At 42.0% G+C, this 7,772-nt stretch overlaps 1 long non-coding RNA gene across 1 annotated transcript; it reads right to left on the bottom strand.

Annotated features, from left to right (window-relative positions):
• Nucleotides 1–5,457: 5,457 nt before the first annotated feature.
• Nucleotides 5,458–7,772, bottom strand: LOC144587742 (uncharacterized). Its single transcript, XR_013542882.1, has 3 exons — nucleotides 7,652–7,772; nucleotides 6,887–7,090; nucleotides 5,458–5,589 (listed from the first exon to the last, which is right to left on the bottom strand). It is a non-coding gene; the product is annotated as an uncharacterized LOC144587742 (long non-coding RNA).

Below are 7,772 nucleotides of genomic sequence, written 5' to 3'. Positions count from 1 at the left end.
CCATATTCACGCTCTTGTCTTCCTTCTTGGGGGGGGGAAGGTGGTGGGGAAGTCTGACTCTCCCTAGAAATCTTGGGGAGCGACGGCACTCCCATAAACGCCTCCGGTCCCTGTTCTCGGGCTCCACAATGGATACAAACTATTCTGCCGGCTCCAATTCAGTAAAGGAAGGTACAGCCTGAAGCTTGCAAGATGTGAGCAGCACTGTCACTGACAGGACTTCTCAGGGGTCAGTAATTCATACAGTTACCATTAAATTGGAAGCTCCTTGGAGGCACATGACAACAACTCTAGCTATGACAGGATGTGCAATCTACATTCCCATTACTTGTGTTAATAATGCACTGTGGGGCTGTGAATTGACATTTCTGTGTCTGCGTATATCTTCACAGAGTCCCTGAACATCATCTTCATATACAAGCCTATGCCTAAATATTTCAGTCCATGTATCTGAGGAAGTGGATTTTAATCCATGAAAGCTTGCACTGAAATAAATCTGTTAGACTTTAAGGTGCCACAGTATTTTTGTTCTTGCTTGTATTACAGCTTTTAAAATAATTTAATATTAGTATCTATTATAACCCAGGGACAGCTTCAGTATCTACAGGTATGCTGTGACTCAGTTTTGACTTGAGCTCCCCACTTTTGGTTTCTGAGTAGTCATCTTAATGCACACAATAATAGCCTAATACATAACACCTTGTCCCAAAATCGACACACAGTGAGGAAGTCTGCTTCCTTAGTCCTTACTCACAAGCATCTCAGGGGTAACAAGCACTTGTCTCAGTAGACAATAGCAAGGGCACATAACTGGGTGCATAGGTCTTAGCAGTCCCCAGGTGTATCACAGACAAGAGTTCCAGCAGGTGCACTAGAAAAGATGCAGAAACCAAGATATGTCTTGGGGAAAAAAATCTCCAGCAAGTGTTCTTCAGCTTTGAGGCAACAAAGGTTGCTAAACCAGGTATGATTACAGAGCAAAGGGAACTCAGCAGAGTGATTCCAGCTAGTAGTAAGACAATTCTTTATTTTAGTTCAATTTCTTCTGTTCCTAACAACAGGAAAGAGAAAAGGCTCCTCCATCCGCCCATCTGTTCCTTTTGTTTCTATCCAAATGTGCGACTCCTATGCTCTAGAGCAGTGGTCCCCAATCTTGGGCCTCCAGATGTTCTTGGACTACAACTCCCAGAAGCCTTCACCACCACCTCTGCTGGCCAGGATTTCTGAGAGTTGAAGTCCAAGAACATCTGGGGGCCCAAGGTTGGGGACCACTGCTCTGGAGGTCACAAAAATAGCGATGAACCAAGCTGTCCTCTTCCAGGGTGAACGTGATGACACAAAAACGCAAGTGACCTAACTCTTAATTATTTAACTCAGTGGTTCTTAACCTTTGTTACTCGGATGCTTTTGAGCTGCAGCTCCCAGAAACCCCAGTCAGGACAGCTGATGGTGAAGGCTTCTGGGAGTTGCAGTCCAAAACTCCTGAGTAACCCAAGGTTAAGAACCAGTGATTTAACTTACTCCAGCAGTTACAATAAAGCATAGTGCTTAAATCACTCTCTGGGCGGCTTACACTTTAATTATGCAAGCTAATTAAATACTGAGATACCTGAGATTGAAACTGGGTTGTGAACAGAGTTTTGTCTGCTGGACTGCAGTTTAAAGCATTATAACTGTGCAACATGCAAATAAGCATGGTATGCTGGGTTCAAACACTAGATTCTCCATGCACCTCCTATTCCCACCACTTGGTGGGGTGTGTCCTTTTCTATACAGCTTTACATATTAATGCTTAATACAGGTGCTTAGAAACAAATACTCCAAAAATCTGAGCACCATTCACGCTGCCTCACTCAGACACACATGTCTATTCTTCAGTGAAGTTGATGTAATATATGCCTCCAACACAGGCTGAAAAGCAAGCCATGGAACTTATGTACTGTACTTATGTTTATCAAGTGATTTTCTGGCACATAAACACAATATACGAAATACTGTAGTGGAAGTGTTAATTAATTTAGAAGAGGGGAACAAAAGATAAAGGAATAGGACAGAACATAACCTATGAACAACCAAAGATCTGAACGCAAATACAATATAAAACCAATTGTTGCTTGTTTCCTAACGTGAGGATAAATTTATTTCTCCTACAAAAACTCAGGTTTAGAGCACGGAGCTAAGACTACACACACAATTCCTGAAGAGCACCTGCATATTGGATTACACATTTATTTATTTATTTATTTATTTATTTATTTATTTATTTATTTATTTATTTATTTATTTATTTATTTATTTATTTGGCTTTTACACCGCCCATCTAGATAAATCTACTCTGGGCAGTTTACAGTAAAAAAAAAGTAGAATAAAAAACATTTAAAAAAACACAAACTAAAACAAGCAAACATAATGCCAGATGGAAAAACCAGGGGTAGAAATTAAGTAATGTCAATAGGGAAGGCTTGCCTGAAGAGCCAGGTCTTCAGTTTATTCTTAAAAATTCCCAGTGAGGGAGCCAGGCAGATCGCAAGGGGAAGGATGTTCCAAAGGTGAGGGGCCACCGCTGAGAAGGCCCAGTTTCTATTTTTTTCCTTCCGGACCTCTTTCAGAATTAAGTCCCTCAGCCGCCCAGCCTGGCTACAACAAGCGGCAACTGCTTTTTTACATAGAACAACACTGTACAGTGCAACATTTTAGTGGGTTTAGTGACAGCCCAGCTGTCTTTCGGGAAAGTTTGCCCACCATTACAGTTCTTTTCATCAAGAACTCTTCAAGAAAATCTGGGCAATTCCAGTTTAAACACCACTGAGCTAAGCACTGGGTGGAATCGGGCATCTTAAATTTCTAAGAATTTCTGGGATGCTACATAAATGCAGCGGAAGCTGACCTCTTTAACTCATGCTGGGACTAAGGCCAAAAAAGTAATTGTCCTTGAATATAAAACAAAGGGGGATGGATTGAATGAAAACTGGCAGGCTTAATGTAACAAAATTAAATGCATGTTTAAACTTCAGTGTACCATTTGACTTTCGATAGACTCAACTGCAATGTGACAGCTTTGCACTAGAAAAGAGTAACACAATGACCCGGTAAGGATTGTAGCTCTGCTTGGATGCTAGTCAGATTTCATGTCCTGTTTCATATGCAAATGTATACGTACTTGAGCAAGCTGCACAGTCCCAGGGTGCCCCCAGAAGAAGGAAAAGATAAACCATTTTTGAGTATTCTCTACCTAAAAATCCCTGAATAATAATATTATTGTTATAAACACAAAACAGCTTCTTTTCTTCCCACATTCTATTCCTCTTACTAAAGAATTGTTATTAATTATGGTCACATAGTTCCCCCATAACTTGAATTTTGCCAGTTCGCGTTGACCTCCATGTATGAAGACATATCAGAAGTTCACACAATGCCTTGAGGAATCATTTGCACTTTGGCTGGCCAGTTACCGTGGCTTCACCAATCAAATCAAGCTGAGTGGGATGTACCGCCCCCTTTCTGTAAGACATCTCCACCTTCATAGCTTGAGCTGCAAAACCAACATGCCGAAAGTCCAATCAATGAATGTTAAAAACAGGTTTTACAGTTGTCATGTTGTGATGATCTGAAGATCTTCCAAGACAAGGACATTTCCTCCATGCCACCTCCTTCACAGGCACATTCAGTGAGCGCAAGAGAAAGAGCCTTCTCAGTGGCTGCTCCCATGCTGTAGAACTCCTTTGTAAAGAAGGCTAGCTTGGCCCCTTCCTGCAGACAAAAAATACAGATGGGCACGAACCCTTCCCTGCACACTCAGTCAGCCACCCACTCAGATGAGGAAGCGGGACATGCTTCCTGCAGCTCTGCCTTTGTGTCAGTGGTTGATGGAGAAGATGGAAGACTAAAGATCAGGCTGCAACAGGTGAGTGGGCAGTCACATTGGGAAAGTGGGGAGGGAAGCGCACACCACCCATAGATGTGTGAGTATGCAGTAGAGGCAGGAGGGGGAGGGTGCCGTGCCCACACAACACCCATGCAAGCATGGCAACAAATTGGGCCAGACCTCTGAATCAAAGTTCATGCCCATCTCTAGGCAATTGCTTTTGGCAAATAAACAGAACTTTTCATCAGAGATCCCATACCGTACTTTTTATTTTCTTCAGACGTGCTTTGGAATTGTTTTAAGTCATTCATTGTTTTACTGTAAGCAATTATCTGAGTTTCTATATTACAACATGGTGTGATTTTGATCAGTATCTAATTTTTAACTGATTACTCAGTGTGGTATAGTGGACAGAATGTTTGCTTGACTATATTAGCAGGGACCATCATGGGATGCTTGATAGAGCATTAGGTATATATGTATAAATGAGTAAATATACACTGGAATGGATCTAGACTGACATTACAATCCAGACTCAAAGATACACCAGCTGCAGTGAATTTAGAATAGGCACACTATTCTGCCAGCACTTGCAGAAGTTGAAGTCTAAGACATCTGGAGGGCAGAAGGTTCTCTACCTCTGAGCAAAATAGCTGAAATGAATGGTCATAGGTTAATTATGAGACAGCATCATTCCCACGTATGTTTTTGGGTCTACTCAAAGAATGACTAAGTCTGGATCTAAGTATCTTTAAGTTTGGATTGCACTGCCAATCTGCATTCATAATAATAATTGTGTACCATCTAGTCAATGCTGAGTTATGGCAACCATTTCAGGGTTTTCTAGGTAAAGAGTACTCAGAAGTGGTTTACTGTTCCCTTCTTCTGGTGGCATTATGGGACTTCACAGCTTGCTCAAGGCCACACAGGCTGGCTCTTCTCCAGGAGGCCCAGTGGGAAATTGAACTCCCAGCCTCTGGGATACTTAACTCACTGAGCTATTCAGCCAGCTGGATCCAATCCAGTATGTGTGTGTGTGTGTGTGTGTGTGTGTGTGTGTGTGTGTGTGTGTGTGTGTGTGTGTGTGTGTGTGTGTGTGTGATCATTTATAAGTGTATATCTAATATTCATTGGTCTAAGAATGTTAAGATTGGCATTAAACAGTTAACATTTACTGTGATCATGTGCACACGTGTGTGCCTACACACACACACACACACACACACCACTTTATATGGAAGAAAAGCTTCTGCTCGAAGGAATCAAGTGAGCATACGTCTTTCTGTACAATGAACCCGAGCCATTTCTGTACCAGACAAGCACATTTAGTTGTAAGAATGCAGAATAAATGATGACAGTGCATAAATTAGAATCTCAGCCAACTCTGAAACCATGAAACATAGACCATATGCCATAAGGGTGCAGCATATGGTATGGCGCAGAAAACATTACACACTATAATTGGTATGACATGTTCAGCTGTTCTTCAGCCATGTTAGTTGGAACAAGGAAATGCACTTAAGATACTCCTCCAAATGAATCTGCAATAGTTGATTAATGCTTATAAGAAAATACTGAACTTTCTACACAGATTTATACAGAACATTTTTTCTTTATTCAGTTTCTTGTATTGTGGCTTCCTCTTCCTATTTTCCAGAGGGGTGCATCTTGTGAAATATCATAGTAAGAGACAGGATGGATGGAAATGTGTCTTCTGATTTCGTCTGGGAGTGAAGTTATAGAAAAAGAAAAAAGTGAGCCACACACAGGTGAGCAAGATGAACAACTAAGGCAGTGTTTCCCAACCTTTTACAAGTTGCAGCCCCTTTTTATACGTAATAGCCAAGTCACTGATGACCCCCCTCCCCGCCATATCTGCATAAGAAGGCATTTTTAATTGTGTTAAGAAAGCACATTAAAAAAAGTTTTTCCGGAATCTAATTCTAACCTAACATTTTAATGTTAATGTAATAATATATAATGGGGGGGGGTGACCTATAAATCTGCCCCAACTAGATAAAATTTGAGAAGGAAAATATGCCAATACATTTTGAGTTTAATTTCCTTTTTTGGCTGTGGAAACAAATCCCATTCACATCTTCTTGCAAAAAAAGAAATAAAGGCCTCCTAGTGAAGAGCCTCCAGACCGTCCCTATGCCCCCCAGGACCCCCTTTCCTGGTTCTCCTCCCTCACCTTTTTACCCCATTGCCTTCCTCCTCCATGACTCAGGCGGGGATTGGAGGCATCTCTCTGCCCAGGTCCCCTCTCCCTTGACTGTGCCACCATTGCTGTACTCGGAAGAGTGGGAGATCCAGGTGGAGCAAAAGGCATCACTGCCCTGGCAGCAACAATTTATCAATCCTGCTGCCATTTTGGGTTCCAGTGTTCAGGCCTCTTTAAGATGGGCTAATGCTCAGGTCCAAAGGGCTGACATCAGTGCTTCAAATGTGGAATGGAAAAGCAGAATGAAACAAGGGAGAGTGGCTCTTTTGGAGGGGGTATGCATGCATAAAAAGAAAATCCTCACAAAGGGATACAGAAATAACTAAGAATTCTAGTTTGCCTGCAATTCCAGTTCAGATTAAATTTATCTATCTGTGGGCCAAGAGGATTAAAATAAAACAGCACTGTGTATACCATGCTTAATATAATAAATATAAAAATAATTGCAGCGAAAAATAACTGCAGTGACCTCACCCCCCAGAAAACACTGCAACCCCCTTGGGGGTCACAACCCCCAGGCTGGAAACCTATGTGACCTAAGTGATGATACAGGACATGGCAAAGCAGGTACAGATGTAAGGGAGAGAGGGAGTGGTTGCATATGGAGCTTTCAGATGAGCTGAGATATAAAAGGAGCATGTGTGGGAAACAGAAGAAAGGGCAGACCAGAAGTAAAGAATATACGTACACATGTAGCCAGTATTTGTAGAGACATGATCAGAAATGCTGAAGGGACACCAAGGTGTGGCAACACCAACTGAGAACAGAAGTCATGTCTGTAACTATTAATTCATTACCTACTCAACGATTTCCATGCCTTGGGCAAGATTAGCATAAATTCCCACAATCTGGTGGATGTATAGACTGTATCCAGTTGCACCCATCTGCTTGGATACTGCTGGTGGAAGGGATTTTCCTCTTTTGTCAGCCCACTATATTTCCCTTCCCACGAAAAAACACTGCTGCTGGAGGCGGGAGGACTTCTATAGTGGCTTTGGTGGCTGCAGGGAGGAAGAACAGAAGAGGACGTCTCACTGCACAAGTAGAAATCTATGTGTTACACCCCGGATGGAATCATTCTGTATGTTTAATATTTAAAATTGTACTGTATATACAATTCTGACAGAGTTTTTACTCTTTAACCAGCCAGTCTCTTGCAGTCTTAAAACACCTCGTTTTGTCCAACATTCTTAAGTTATTTTACAGTTTTTATGTAAAGAATATGTGAAATGTGTCTCTTGATGGCCTTATGAGAGGAGCAGATTCATGATGAACAATCTCTCTATTTACCACCAGAAACTGGCATACATGAAAGCAAATGTACTCAACAAGAGTGTCTGCTCTGGGTTCTCATTTTGCTCTGAAATATAAAAGGTAAAGGTAAAGGTTCCCCTTGACATTTTTAGTCCAGTCGTGTCCAACTCTAGAGGTTGGTGCTCATCCCATTTTCAAGCCGTAGAGCCAGTGCTTGTCTGAAGAAAGTTTCCATTGTCACATGGCCAGTGTGACTAGGGAACACTGTTTTACCTTCCCACCGAGGTGGTACCTATTTATCTACTCACATTTGCATGCTTTCGAACTGCTAGGTTGGCGAGGAGCTGGGACAAAGCAACGGGAGCTCACTCTGCCGCGTGGATTCGATCTTACGACTGCTGGTCTTCTGACCCTGCAGCAGAGGCTTCT

Source organism: Pogona vitticeps, chromosome 3 (genome assembly GCF_051106095.1).
Source record: "Pogona vitticeps strain Pit_001003342236 chromosome 3, PviZW2.1, whole genome shotgun sequence".
NCBI lineage: Eukaryota > Metazoa > Chordata > Lepidosauria > Squamata > Agamidae > Pogona > Pogona vitticeps.
Note: the sequence above shows the minus strand (reverse complement) of the source record. Positions and strands in the feature narration are given on the sequence as shown.